This window comes from Protopterus annectens, chromosome 6.part0, assembly GCF_019279795.1.
Source record: "Protopterus annectens isolate FY-2018-M chromosome 6.part0, PAN1.0, whole genome shotgun sequence".
Taxonomy (NCBI): Eukaryota; Metazoa; Chordata; order Ceratodontiformes; family Protopteridae; genus Protopterus; species Protopterus annectens.
The window spans coordinates 403,445,671-403,460,884 of NC_056737.1; the positions used below are offsets into that span (position 1 = coordinate 403,445,671).

A 15,214-nucleotide genomic window follows, 5' to 3' on the forward strand; every position below is an offset into this window, starting at 1 on the left:
AGTTGGTTGCAAGTCTAGCTATTTTATTATAGCACATAGATAATTTGTGTAGGTCTGTCTTGTTATGGTTTGTTAATACAAGGGATGTATAGAGCAATGTAGAGAGAAGGTGAGTTCTGGATATAGTAATTTTGGTGTTTTTGGTTAGTTTTTGCAGCGGTATAGGGTTCCAAGTTTTTTATGGACTTTGGATATGGTTTGTGCTATATGTTTGTCAGACTAGGTTTTGATCAAGTATTACACCAAGAAGTTTAACTTGTGATACTGGGGAGATTTGGGTATTATTGGCAGAACTGATAGAGAAAAGAGCAGAAGAGTCAATAGTTTTGGTAGGGTGGGAAAGCATAAGTTGAGTTTTTTTTGGGGGTTAAGAGTTTTTTAACCAGTTTTCAATATTGGAGAAAGCCTTTTCGGTTTTAGTCTGGAGTGTTTGAAGTGTGGGAGCTGAGCATATCAGTGTAGTATCATCTGCATATTGGACTATTGTATCTTGCTGGGTGGGGGTGTGGAGGGTGTTTGTAAAGCTGTTAAATAGTAGAGGTCCCAGAATAGATTCTTGTGGTACACTTACTGTTAGTGGGAGAAGCTGGGAGAGGAAATTATGTCACTTAACTGCTTGTTGGCAGTTTGATAGGTAGTCTTGAAACCAGAGCAAGGAGGGGTTGTTTAGGTTGAGTTTGGCTAAGATCGTAAGTAGTTTGCTAAGCGGATACTGTATCAAGTGCTTTGCAGAGATCAAGGAAGGTGGCAGATACTAGGTTTCCTTGGTTCCTATATTGATTAACAGTGTTGAAGGATATGAGTGCTGTGGTGGTACTATGGAATGAATGAAAGCCATGTTGGGTGTTGGTAAGGAGACTATTTGTAAACAAATGCATCATCAGCTGAGAATGGGACACATTTTTCCAGGATTTTTGATAGGGGAGGATAAGATCATTATGGGGCAGTAGTTGGTAAGTTTGGATGAGGGACCACCTTTGTGTAGGTTTTCCAAACGGCTGGAATTGTATGCTTATTGATAGACCAGTTGATAAGTATCAAGATGGGATAAGCTATAGCACTACCAGCAATTTTGAGGTACTGTCCAGGGATTTTGTTGACTGCCAAAATGGTGGGTTTTAGCTTGGTGAGGTGCTTTTGTATATTGTGTTGGTAGGAACTGGTTTGAGAGTGAATGGGAGGGTATGAGTTTCAGTTGCTGATTGGTTTCGGGAGATCCTTATATTCTTTTGTCAGGCTCAGCCTTCCTCCTCCTATCCCCTTTGACAAAATTGTTACATTTGTGGTGCTCAGCCAACTGTATGAGACCTGTCCAGAGCCTTGCATACAGTCTTGCATTGTGTTCTGATTTATTTCCCTTTATGCTCCTTTTTCACTTCTATTAGATAGTAGAGGTATGCTTAGGGTGCAGGTGGGCAAACTCAGTCCGAGGTACTGTAGGAATGGTAGGGAATTATTGGTAGAGGGGAGGAGTGTGAGCCCTGGATCTGAGACTCTAAAAAGTGTCCAGTGTTGGATCTGATAAACTCCATATATTGATCTGGACAGAATAAAACAACTCAGATCTAGCATTATGGTAAGAATATAACTTTCGTTTGGCTCTCATAACCTATTAATTTGTCTATTGTACTTAAACACTCTGAACAAACAAAGTAGGGTAACTTTACCTATTTTATTACTGTAAAACAGTACATGCAGCTCTTGTCATTTTTGCTCTCCAGAACACTCATCCTCTTTAAAAGTTTTCTTTCCTGTTTTCTACCTGATGTTCTGCCTTTCGCTGATCACCTGATGGTGTCCTTTTGCTTCCACCTATTTGGTCAGTTTCACTTCGAGTCTTACAGACATTGTTGGACACCTTCTTTTGATCCTTGTATTCTGTTTATTTTTGTATTCAGCCTGGTATGTGCTGCTGGTTGGCCAAATTCCTTTTGTATCATATCATCATCCCAACAGGGCTTTAATTGATGATGGTGGCTTTTATATTTTCTCTCAATGTACCTAGTGCTGTTTTTCAGACCATTAAGCAGAGTAATTGCACAGAACGTCCATCATGTTATCCTTCACAGTGGTGTAATCATAAACTTCATCTGCCTTTGTCATGCCTTAACATAATAACCAAGGAACCAACAACCTAACCATCAGCCATCCTTTAACTGTTTATTTCACTTGAATGATATATTCTTTTATACTTTTTCATGTGCCATTCTACCCCTCACATTACCTTTTTATATCATATGTTGTTATTGGCTCTTTTTATCCAGCTTTCATTTCCAGTTATTGAAACCAAACAAGCAAAATATATTATCTTGGTTGTCCCTTTGGTGGGCAAACAAAAGTACTGCATTAGCTTTAATGCCCTTTTAATAGTGTAACTCATTTAAATAATTCTTAGATGAATGCTTAATTTAAATCCATTTATGTAAAGACATGTTTATTTTGAGTACAAAGCATTCATAACACTTTTTTTCTAAATTCAGTCTGCCACATCATTATAATAGAAACTTAATCTGTGGGACAAGATTGCTGACATCTGAAAGACAGCCTTGCATTTTCATTAATACAAGACATTTTTCTTCAGTGTTAAAGGCTTAAAACGTTAATCACTGTAAATACTACCGTATTCCTCAAAGTAACATTTGCTACCATACCCTCTAAAAATGAACCAAACCTGGTCACAAATAAAGGTTTCCTTTGTATTTCATGCAGTGTGATGTTCTTGTAACTGACCTTCCTTTCAGGCACATTGTTTCCTAGGTCGTGCATATCCATTTATCTAGATGGTCTTTATGTGCCAATATAGATTGTAATCATGACAAATTTAACAAGGTAGGTAGCGGATAAAATGCGTTTCTGCAGTGGTTTATAGTTTTCAAAATGGAGTCTATATGTTACATAATTTTCAGTTTAAACCAGTATGCTACCTCCCTTATTACTCCATAATATTAAACACACACAGTTAAGTTATTGTGTTATTATAACCTGCTTTCAGAATAAAGAAAGAATAACATTTTTTTTTTTTTTTTTAAGAGAGGTTACAATATCACCTTTTATATTTCCCTATAGATTTTATTAGTAATGACTTAATCCCACCACATGGAAATGTCTTCACTTATTCAAACTAGGTTGAAATTTGACCAAAGAGAAACAACCATGAAAGATAACGCACTTTTAATGGGGTACTTGGCAATGAGCACTGTTAAGTAAACTTATTCTCTCCTTGACTGGGATGTTGGCAATATCTGTTGCTGTTGCACAGTCTTGCTTGATCCATCAGAAATCACAGAATCTTCATTTGCCCTAAATTTCCAGTCATGCCAAACTTCTTAAATCTGTCTAGCCATTTTGTACCAGATCCCAATAACCTTCCTTATTGAATGTTACCATTTGTCCCATCATCTTATGCCTCCCAACACCAATGTGTGCTGAAGATGAAATAGTGGATGAAATGTCTTTTAGATGGATAAGCCAATCATACAGATGTACCTGCAGGAATCAGAGACAGTATCTGTACCTTTCAGCCATATTGTATGCTGAAAAAGAGAAATAACCAGAATTAACACTTTCTGTCCATTTAGGTCTTTTCTGATTGCTCCATTTTTAATTGCGTCAGCCTCCCTAGCAGATTTTTTTCTCACACACATTAGGCTCATTGGATTCCAGTATTCTGCAGTTATAAAATACCTGTAGTATTACAGTGGAGGAGAATTAAATGTCAGCCTTGATAAATTTTAACAAACTAATGAATTTTGGCAAAGTTATACAGACAGTACTGTACTTTACTTTAACCAGTGCAGTTACTAATAAAACTAATTATTAATATAATAAATGACACATACCACACGTTAGTAGCTTTACAACCTTTCTAATGTACAAGGTTTGCTTTTCAATACAGGTGATAATTCTCCATTTACCACGGAACTGTGCCGTACGAAGTACCAAGCTACTAACATTTAGTTTTACAGTCTTTTGATACAGTTTTTGTCAAATCATCTGGATCCATCTGTTGAAAGTCAATACTTAGGTATTTGCTTTATGTCATGCAGTCTGCTGATAAGCTGATTTTTGTTCTATTTCAAGGTAAATTATGTGACAGCCTTCAAGACTTAGGAAGTTGTTCCTGTCCCCAGTCCTCCTTGCACCTGTGCTAGTAGTGACTTCAGGATATAGGGAGTCATCCTTATCTGCAGCTCTTTGCAGCTGTGCTAGTCACGGAGCAGTTCTAGACACATAGTGTGGATACCAGGCATGCATAGTAACTACTGTATTTTTTTACTTATTTTCAATAAAGACATTTTTAAGCTTTTAATATACTCTAACATTTCCCCCAAAACAGTTTACATTGATATGTATTCTTTGGTTAGATCATAATTTTCATTGTGATTTACAGAAAACACATTAGGAAACAAAACCTTTAGCTTCTTTTTGATAAATATCAACATACAATTCTAACAGTTAGTACAATGATAACAAGCATTGCTATCAGAATTGGGTGTATAATCCAATCTAGCAACTTTTTTTCCTTTTGCAGACCATCCTGTAAAAATGTCCCACCAATTATGGGATGTGTCTGCTTCAGTTTTCTCAGCTAACTTGATTAATTTTTTTTTACAATCACGCAACTTAATTCATGACTTAGAATTCTTCTGTTAACCTTTTGTAACTGTTGAATTAACTGTTTACTTTCATGTATGACTTTATATAATGATTCCAGGGAAAATCTTGCATTAATCATGACTGGTGAGTGCTGACCACATACCAGTCTTTTAGCTGCTTGAGCACACTGTTCTATTTTGTGAGTTTTATTTTGTAAATCAATATAATTTCCTTCTAACTGGGGTAACCAGTATTGGTATGGTTAAAATGGTAGTCCAAAAACCATTCGTAAAACTACAACTTGACACGTTACTTTTGAACTTGTCACATTATAATGTGTAAGTTTTCTTCTACAGTATGTATTTGTGCAGGCCATTTGTTACCCATACATCTTAATCCAGTTGGTACTTGGAATCCACTTTTCGAACATTACTGTTTTCTGGTATTTTTGTCCCACTAACGTACATGTTGATGGTGCCTTAATTACTTGTTGGAGCTTGGCTATGGGATGATTATTAAAAGTTATGATAAAAAGGCAAGGTGGTTTTCTTCCGGTAATTACAGAATCATCGATACAGACCAATATATCTCCTTCCTGTAGCTCTATTTTCGACCCTTCTGCAGTACCTTTTACACATTCAGCATAGAATTGGAGTGTCCTTTCCCCTTGCAGCGTGCAGCATATCATAGCAGTGTTGGTTTGCAAGGATACATTTACTTTATATTGTAGAAGTTGGACATATACATGTCCTCTGACAGTCCTCCAGACTATAATATTCTGGTTAAAAGGAAGGTTTCCAATATGACACTCTTGTCCCCCTGGACAAGAAAAATTACCTGGAGTTCTATCTTTTGTAACATTTATCCAGTATAGCTTTATGTTGGTAACATTAGGCTTGTATGCTTCTTCTGCTGGGGTTTCTGTTATCCCTGGTGCTATTATACAATTACAAAAGACTGTAAAAGACAAATATATATTGGTCTAGATAGCACACACTTAAATGTAGATATATTTACATTTGCTGTTGTCTGCCTTCTACTCTTCTGTATTCCAAACAGGTACACTTTATGCAGCTTCAATTTCATTTTCTGAAATTAAAATACATGCATGTCACTTTTGTGATTTTATTTATTCAGTGCTTTTAACTATTCTCATTTGGTCTCTATGTACTAGAACTGTTCTGTTTTATTTTTTACCTTTTATTTTGTACACCAATGGCTCTATTTGCTCCACTACTTTAAGAGGTCTCTGCCAATTGTTATCCCATGGTCCTTCTATCTGGAACATTTTTAGTAATACCTTCCTTCCACAAGATAGGTTTTCTTCTGGTGGTAATATTGGGACCTTTTTCCATAGATGGAAAGCTTGCTCTCTTGCAATGTAATCACATAATTCTGTAAATTCACTACAGCAGGATGAGCTGGAACCAAAACCCAAGGAATTCAAGGAACCAAGCAACCAATGCTTTATTCTTCACTTTCGTCCCAAAAGGGACTTCTTCAGAATAAAATGAAGACATCACCCAAACTTTTTGTACAGACTTCTACAATTTAATTAAAGCAATAAACTAATTGTCACTCAATTCAGTTAGTAATGTTAAGAAACAATACAATCAATAAAATAGAATAATCCTAGCCCTAAAATACATTTTTATTCTTAAACTCTCTTAATTTATTTTTAACCTTTTCTTTTTAAAAAAAAAAAAAAAAAAAAACATTTTAAATGAATAGATGTTCATTGTGTTACCTTGCTGCAGTCATTACACTTGGGTTATCCTGTCGTTAGGCGGTCCCGCAGTCGGCCGGATTTCCAAAGTCTTGGTCCGATGGTTGCCGTCGCCTCATCCCTGACGTCGGTGCACCAGGGGTATATATATTGCAACCGACACCATTTTCTTCAGTCTTTCTTGCTGCGCGGTGCCCGAAGCAGTTCGCAAGTGCTGGTCGGCCGACTCCTGAGATTTTCGAATTCGAATTTCAGACCAAAGTCTTCTATAAAGCTAAGTACCCCGTTGGGGAAACTTTTCTTGCCTCAGACCGATGTCAGAAAAAGTTAATAATTGTATTTCTTGTGGGAATCAAATACCTCATAAGGATTTTCATTCTTACTGCATACCTTGCCTAGGCCCTGATCACTACGTCACTTGTCGTTTTTGTGCTAGATTTAATAAACGTACTATTAAAAGACTATTTGATTTCGCACGACACTTTTTTGGCAGAAAATTTAATTATAACATGCCATCAGAGCTTCCGACTACCGGTGTGCACAAAAAGCGCAGGGATAAGGATCGACAGCCCAGGCCTAATCCCGATTCCGAGGCCTCGGTTGATCCGGTCTCCGGTTCTCCGGTTATCAATGAGGCTCCTACGCAGCCTCCGACGACCGCAGTTCAAGAAACCGAGACCGCTACAGATCTTTTGACGGATTGTATTAGGCCGACGCAGCCTTTTACTTCAGGCCCTACCGACGATTTACCTTCCAAAGGCGTCGGTGCTTCTGAAACGCCATCGGTTTCTGAAGGCGTTTTCAGACCGACGACTCTTACAGTCAAAACGTTTTTTTTAAGTCGAAGATTCCTTCCAAACCGAAAAAGGCTTCACTTCAGTCTCCTGTTCAAGGCCCTATGCCTAAGAAACAGATGCTCAAGATGGCTGAAGATTTGATTTCTCTTATCAGGGGTTCTCAACCCCCTCCTGACAAAAGGCCTAAACTAGAGGAAGAATCTGCTTCCTCTGAACAACTGTCTATTTCTTCAGATTCTTCTGAGGACCAAGACTATTCCTTCTCTCCTTATGAAGATTCTGATGCTGAAGACTCTATTCCCTCAGCTTCCCCTCCAGAAGATTACTCTTTTGGGGAAACTTTACATACTATGAGGGAACATTTTCACTGGGAAGGTCAGGATTACTCTGATTCCAAGAAAAGGCTCGGAGAGTTTCTTTTACTCCCCCAACACAAACCTCTAGCCATCCCTCCTGTCTTGGACATTGTGGATGATGTCTATTTAGAATCCAGTTTCAACCCTGACTCTCTACCTCCTGCTCCGGCCAAGCCTGACAGATACTACAGAGTACCTGATTCCCACAAATTTCTTTAGAAAAGCCCAGTGACTGACCCAGAGACTATCTCCCAGGGTCCCAAGGGGGCTAAGGCTTCCATGGCTAAAAATCCAGTACCTTCTAAAAGGGATTCAAGAGCACTAGACAGATGGGGGAAAAGGGTTTATACCTCTGCCACTTTTAGCTATGAGAGCTCTAAACTGTCAATTTCATATGCTTAAGTATAAGCAATTTCTGATCTCTCAGTTAAAACAAAAGATAACCACCCTCCCTCAACAATCTGAATTGAAAGAAGTACAGGATTTGTTGCACGCCACCAAACAGGTAGGCAAACATACCTTGCAATGTGGGTTTGATTCTTTAGAGGCCTCTTGCAGAGCAGCTGTCACTGGATCAGTTATACGTAGGCATGCCTGGTTAAAGGAACAAAGTCTGCCTGATCATGTTAAAGCAAAACTACTAGATGCTCCCTTACAACAGGATGTTCTTTTTGGTGCTAAAGCAGAAGAAGTTCTAAAGAAAATGGAAGATCAGGCAAAATCAATGCAGGCAGTCAAAGATTTCCTATAAGTACAACCCCCTCGCTTCAGCAGAAACTGGCCAACAAAAAATTGGTCCTTTCCAGCCACTGACAGGCCTCAGAGGGGTAAATACTGGCACCCAAGGGGCAGAGGACAACCACAAGCTCAGTATAAACCTCGCCAATGGGGCACTCCAACCCAGAAGGGAGGAGAAGACAGGTCTCAACCCACCAGAAGGCAAACTCAATGACTTGCACCTCAGCTGGCCAAACATAGCTCTTTTGTCAGCCCCCCTGGGGGGAAAGCTAGCACTATTTGCAGACAACTGGCACATGGTCACAAAAGACAAATGGGTACTAGACATAATTTTACGAGGATACAGATTCCACTTTCACACCTTGCCAATAAAGAGGAATGCCAAACCTGCCACAAAATCAAAGGGCAGAGGCTCAAAAGCTAATTTCAGCTCTCATGGCCATGAGAGCCATTCAAAGGGTACCAACTCAAAAACAAGGCAAGGATTTTACTCAAGACTCTTCCTAGTACTCAGAAAAGAAAATGCTTGGAAACCAATTCTGGACCTTTCAATTCTAAACACTTACAAGTTCCCAAATTCAAGATGCTAACACTACAGCAGCTACTTCCCATGTTGGGCAAAGAAGCATGGCTGGTAACGTTGGACTTCAAGGAGGCATACCTGCATGTCCCTATCAGACAAAGTTGCGGAAGATACCTCCGTTTCATTGCAGGTTCAACCCATTATCAATTCTCTGCACTACCCTTTGGCTTGTCTACTGCACCCAGAGTATTCACAAAATGCCTGGCACCAGTAATTGCATACTGTAGACAAAGAGGAATTCAAATATATCCATTCCTGGATGACTGCCTCATTCAAGCAGAAAGAAAAGACATTCTCTTGCAACATCTGGCTTTTCTGAAGCATCTACTAAATTGTCTGGGGTACACAGTAAACGAAAAGAAGTCAAAACTAGTACCCTCACAAAGAATGACTTTCCTGGCTGCCAGCTTGGACACAACGGCCCAGAAGGCTTATGTTACACCAGACAAGCAATTACACCTGACTCAATATTTCAAAACAATGGCAACAAAGACCCAATTAACTGCAAGAAAAATTCTGCAGGCTTTGGGCTTCATGGCATCTTGCATACTGATAATACCATTTGCAAAACTGCATATGAGGAAACTACAGTGGTACCTGAAAAGCGTATGGTCTCAACACAGCCACAGCTTGGACACAGTGATATCTCTCATTCCCTGCCTTCAACAGGAATTTCTATGGTGGGCACAGGCATGTCACCTCAACAAGGGTCAGCCTTTCACCTTGCCCCCACCCAGGCAAACTATCACAACAGATGCTTCAGACTATGCCTGGGGGGGGCACACATGGCGGGGCAATGCATTCAAGGCCTATGGACTGCAGAACAAAGAAAACTGCACATAAACCAAAAAGAGATGCTAGCTGTACAGAAAGCTCTGACAGCCTTCAAGGATCTGCTACAGCCTGGACAACTTGCAATAAAAACGGACAACACCACAGTAATGCAGTACATAAACAAGGGGGCACACAATCCTACCCACTTTGCAGGCAAGCAATGATCTTATGGAACACAGCTCTGGCCTACCAAGTCCTGTTACAAGCTCACTTCCTGCCAGGACAGAAAAGCACTTTGGCAGACGACCTAAGCAGAAACATCAAGGATCCCCACGAGTGGAAGCTAGACCCACAAATATTTACAATGATAACTCAAAGATGGGACCTACCAAATATAGACCTGTTTGCCAGTCCTCAAAACTACCAGCTGACAAAATTTTTTGTGCAAGGACATTCCACCATCAAGCTTGGAAAGCGGACGCTCTCTCCTTCAGTTGGAAAAACCTGACAGTATATTCCTTTCCTCCATTGCCTCTTCTCACAAAGGTTCTTTTGAAGGTCAAAAAGGAGAAACCTCGAATGATTCTCATAGCCCCAGACTGTCCACGCCAGCACTGGTACCCACCATTGAAGAATATGGCTCACAGCCCACCATGGATTTTGCCTCAAATACCTCATTTGCTCACGCAGCAAGACAAGCAGATTCTAGACAGCCAGATAAAAACCTTAAACCTGGCTGCATGGCAAATCAGTTAAGCATTCAACCAGCCACTCTTTCACAAGCAGTGCTGGATGTTATTCTAGAAGCCAGGAGGCCAAGCACCAGGAATGCTTACTCGGACAAATGGAAAAGGTTTTCTGCTTGGAACCAAGCTAAAGGTCAAGACACAATTCAGCCTCATATGCCTCACATTCTGCAGTATTTAGCTGAGATGTTGCATAAAGGACTTTCCTTCTCCTCAATTAAAATCCATGCTTCAGCTATTTCAACTCACTACGACATGAATCCACCTTTATTTTCAAATCCTCTCCTAAGGCAGTTCCTCAGAGGGGCAAAAAACATTAGACACCTAGAAGAGCTCCTACACCAATATGGGACCTCAACTTTGTTCTGGAAAAACTAACGCTTCCGCCCTTTGAACCAGCTTTTTCTGCGGACTTTCAGTTCCTATCTTGGAAGACTGCCCTGCTCCTGGCAATAACTTCTGCTAGGAGAGTTTCAGAATTACAGGCACGTATGGCAGTGGGAACCTTTCCTCATTTTTCATCAAGACAGAGTTTCTCTACGAACTGATCCTTCCTTCATGCCTAAGGTGGTTTCCAGTGTAGCTCTAAATCAAACCATCCACCTACCCACCTTCTATCCCAATCCCCAGAACAAAGGTGAGAGACTCCTGCATTCCTTGGACATACACAGGCAGCTTCGTTACTACTTGGATAAAACTAAGGCTTTCAGAAAAACTGACCAGCTCTTTGTTTCCTATGCTACAGCCTCTCAAGGGAAGGCCATATCCAAGCAAACCATTTCTAAATGGATAGGCCATTGCATCAGATTCTGCTATACCCATCATGGGAAACCAGTTCCTCCTACCATTAGATCCCACTCTACCAGGGCAACAACTACCTCTACAGCCTTTCTCAGGGGGGTTCCTACCAAGGAAATCTTAGAAGCTGCAACTTGGAGTTCAGTGCACACCTTCACCAAACATTATCCCTTACCTCTTTATTCTAAGTCCAGGGCAGGCTTCGCCACTGCAGTTCTGCAGGGCCTCATTGCCTCCGCTAACCCTCTATGATGCCTCCACTCTACCTTACCTTAGCTTTGGGACTCAACCCAAGTGTAATGACTGCAGCAGGGTAACACAATGAACATAGTACAGTTTTGTACCTACCATAAATGTAGATGTTCGAGTGTTCACCCTGCTGCAGTCCAGGTTACCCTCCCTCCAACCCCTCTGATCTACTGGCTAAACCTCTGCTATGCCTTACTGATGTATTTGCTTATAGCTGAAGGGATTTTGTGTTTGTACAGTGTTCACACCACTTGATACTGATTTGGACCACCTTTTTGGGGGCACCTGACATCTGGGGCAAGAAAAACTGAAGAAAATGGCGTTGGTTGCAATATATATACCCCTGGCGCACTGACGTCCGGGATGAGGCGACGGCAACCGACGTCGGGCCAAGACTTTGGAAAACCGGCTGACTGCGGGACTGCCTGACGACAGGATAACCCAAGTGTAATGACTGCAGCAGGGTGAACACTCGAACATCTACATTTATGGTAGGTACAAAACTGTACTTTTCATTCATACCTGGGGGCTTGTCTACTCCTAATTTTAGCTGCCATAATGTCTCTCTTTATTTGATCCCGTCCCTATAATTGCCTCCCCTAGTGTCCCTGGGTACTTGTTCTAATGTAGAGAAAAGACATTTCTTACTATGCTGACACCTAAGGGTGTGTCTGGAAAAGTATTAGCACTTACAGAGTTAGTTTTATGTTGACTCTGTGTCCACAATGGTCATCTCACTTTTGTCTGAACTGGTACAATCAATTCTATTACTCGACCTCACTTTGTAAAACTTTAACAGACTGTTAATTGTCCTATGCATATCATTAGTTGAACATTTAAGAGTAGAAAGTAATTCAGCATCAGCCAAAGATGGGGTCGGATGAATAGTAGGTATCATAAGTGGATCCTCGCTCACACCAGCCATCAAAGGGAACAGAGCAACAACCAAAAATATAAAAAATGTCCCCACATATATAGTAGAAAACACAAAAACACCATGAGCTGGAACCAAACACCAAGGAATTCAAGGAACCAAAGAAGCACAGCCTTAGCGAACCAGTGTTTTATTCTTCACTTTCTTCCCAAAAGAGACTTCTTCAGATTAAAATTAAGCTTACACAAGGATAGTTATTTTGACTCTTCTTTTAGGTATAAGTAGTGTGAAGAAAAGAAAATAATGCCCTATTTAAACACACCCTTAGGTGCCAGTATAGTAAGAAATTAGTTTGTTTTAATTAATTTAATTGTAGAAGCTTGTATAAAAAGTTTGGGTGATGTGTTTATTTTATTCCGAAGAAGTCTGTCTTGGGATGAAAGCAAAGAATAAAGCATTGGTTCGCTAAGGCTGTGTTTGTTTGGTTCCTTAAATTCCTTGGGTTTTGGTTCCATCTCATCCTGCCATAGTGGATTTTGTGTTGTGTTTTTGTGTTTTCTGCTATTCGTGTGGGGATATTTTTTATACTTCTGTAAGTTGTTTTAACCATTGCTGATGCTTGCTGGTTTCTAACATAGGTCTACTGTCTGGTGTGTCAGGATCAAAAGGTAACTGTAATGCATTTTTCTCCCGTCATGTTTTCATAAGGAGATATTCCTGTCTTACTGTTGGATGTTGCCCTTATAAGAATGCCTGGTAAAGTTGTATCCATGCATTTCCCTTTTCAAGACATGCTTTTTTGAGATACTGTTTGAGCTTACGATTAATTCGTTCTATAATTCTGTTTGACTATGGGTGATGAAGCACATGAAATCTTTGCTGAATTCCTAACAGATTACACATTTGCATTATTAAATCACTAACGAACTGCGGACCATTGTCCGACTCAGTTATTCCCGGCCACCTCTAATGACAGAAAATATTTTTCCATAAGGCTTCCGCCATTGCCTTTGCTGTCATGATTTTAGTAGGAGTTGCCTCTACCCATTTTGAGAAAACATCCACTACTATTAGTAGGTATCTGTAACCTCCCATTGTTGTTGGCAAAGGACCTGCATAATCTAGTTGAACTGCATACCATGGACCATCTGCTTGGCTGTACTGTATGTAACTGAGGTTTTTTACTTTTAGCATTCACCTGCAAACAGATTAGGCATTCTTCTGCAATTAGCCTACAGACCTTTCTTAAACTTGGATTCCAGTACTTTTTTTACAACTGCCCATAGTTTGTGAGCTACTAGATGTCCTAATATTTGGTGATTTAACTTGACCAACTGACGTGCTAACTGAAATGGCATGTAAGGCAACTGTGATCCTTTTGTGGCGGAGTATGTATAGCACTCTTTTTGTGGTATTCCTACAATTTATGCACTGGTAGTTTCTTTTCTTTTATACCCTGCTTCTTTTGAATATTTATGAGATCTTCAATTGACAATCTGTCTAGCTCTTTTAGGGCACTGACCTCCTCATTGCTGTATAATGCATATCCTGGAAGCTGTATTCCCTTTTGTGCTGTTTGTTTTGCCAATGTGTCAGCTAATGCATTTAACTTGAAAGTCTCACTTGTCCGTTTTTGATTGGCTCTTACCTTTAAAATGCTGTATTGTTCCTGCTGGTTTGACATTATTACTTTATGTATGTCTTTTAATACTTCAACATGCCATAATGGTTTGTCTGCACTGTCTACAAATCCTTGGCTTACTCTGGTGCCCGTATGTAATTTTAAAGAATTTACTACATAAGCACTGCCTGAGAAAATGTTAACAGGATTGTAATACTCAAGTACACACAGTATTGCCTCTTATTCAGCTCTCTGAGCTGACATATGCCGTGGTAACTTGATCAACTCAGGAGGTCCCAGCTTTGGATTCTCCAGAACTACGGCAAATCCTGTCCAGTATTTAGCCTTGTCCCAAAACCGTGCACCATCCACAAAGATGGGTGGCTTAAAATGGTCAAAAATCAGATGCCAGAAATTGTACATCAGGTGACATTATTTTTTCTAAGCAGTTATGCTGTTTTCCTTCATATCCCATGTGATTTGACAAATATTTGTCTCATGTCTGTATGGTAACAATTTTCATTCCAAAGAGTGCCGTCCATTTGTAAACACTGCTTGACTAAAACATTCGTGATTTTATTCATTTCAAAATTGTGTTCTTAGAGTATTTCCTGCTTGGTGTGGTGGTTGTACTATAATGCTGGAAAATAGTTGAATATTTAGTTTGCTTAATGCCCCAGTAAATGGCTAACAATTGCTGAATGCATGGATGATAGACCATTTCCAATGGTGTCAGTTTTCTGCTGCAGAAGGTGACTGGATGTAATGTTTTTTCCGTACTATTGTCGCCACCATGTGGTGGCCATTCCTGTAGTAGTACACCAGATGATGTATTTTTTTCCTGCTGATGTTCATCGTGCATACAGCTGCAGTCATAACAGATGGGTTCTCCTGCCGTCAGACGGGTCCTCGGTCGGCCGAATTCCAAAGTCTAGGTCCGGCGTCGGTTGTTGTCGCTTCTTCCCTGACGTCAGTGCGACAGGGGTATAAAGGAACCAGCCAACGCCAGTTTCTTCAGTCTTTCTTGCCATGCAGTGCCCAAAGCAGAAGCAGTTCGCAAGTGCCGGTCGGCCAGCTCCTGAAATTACGAAAATTTTGAAACCGAAGTCTTCTTGAAAGCTAAGTACCCCGTTGGGGAAACTTTTCTTGCCTCAGACCGATGTCAGACAAAGTTAATAATTGTATTTCTTGTGGGAAGGAAATACCGCATAAAGATTTCCATTCCCTCTGTATACCTTGTTCAGGCCAGACCACGACGTCTCGGTCTGTCGCTTTTGTGCTACTTTCAACAAACGCACCATTAAGCGTCGGGTGGAGTTCGCCCAACATTATTTCGGAAAAGCATTTAACTATATT

At 40.2% G+C, this 15,214-nt stretch overlaps 1 protein-coding gene across 1 annotated transcript in view; it reads left to right on the forward strand.

Moving 5' to 3' along the window:
• The window catches only part of BUB1B (BUB1 mitotic checkpoint serine/threonine kinase B), a 1,687,592-nt gene that overhangs the window by 599,233 nt on the left and 1,073,145 nt on the right, over positions 1–15,214 (forward strand). The gene's annotated exons all lie outside the window — the stretch shown is intronic.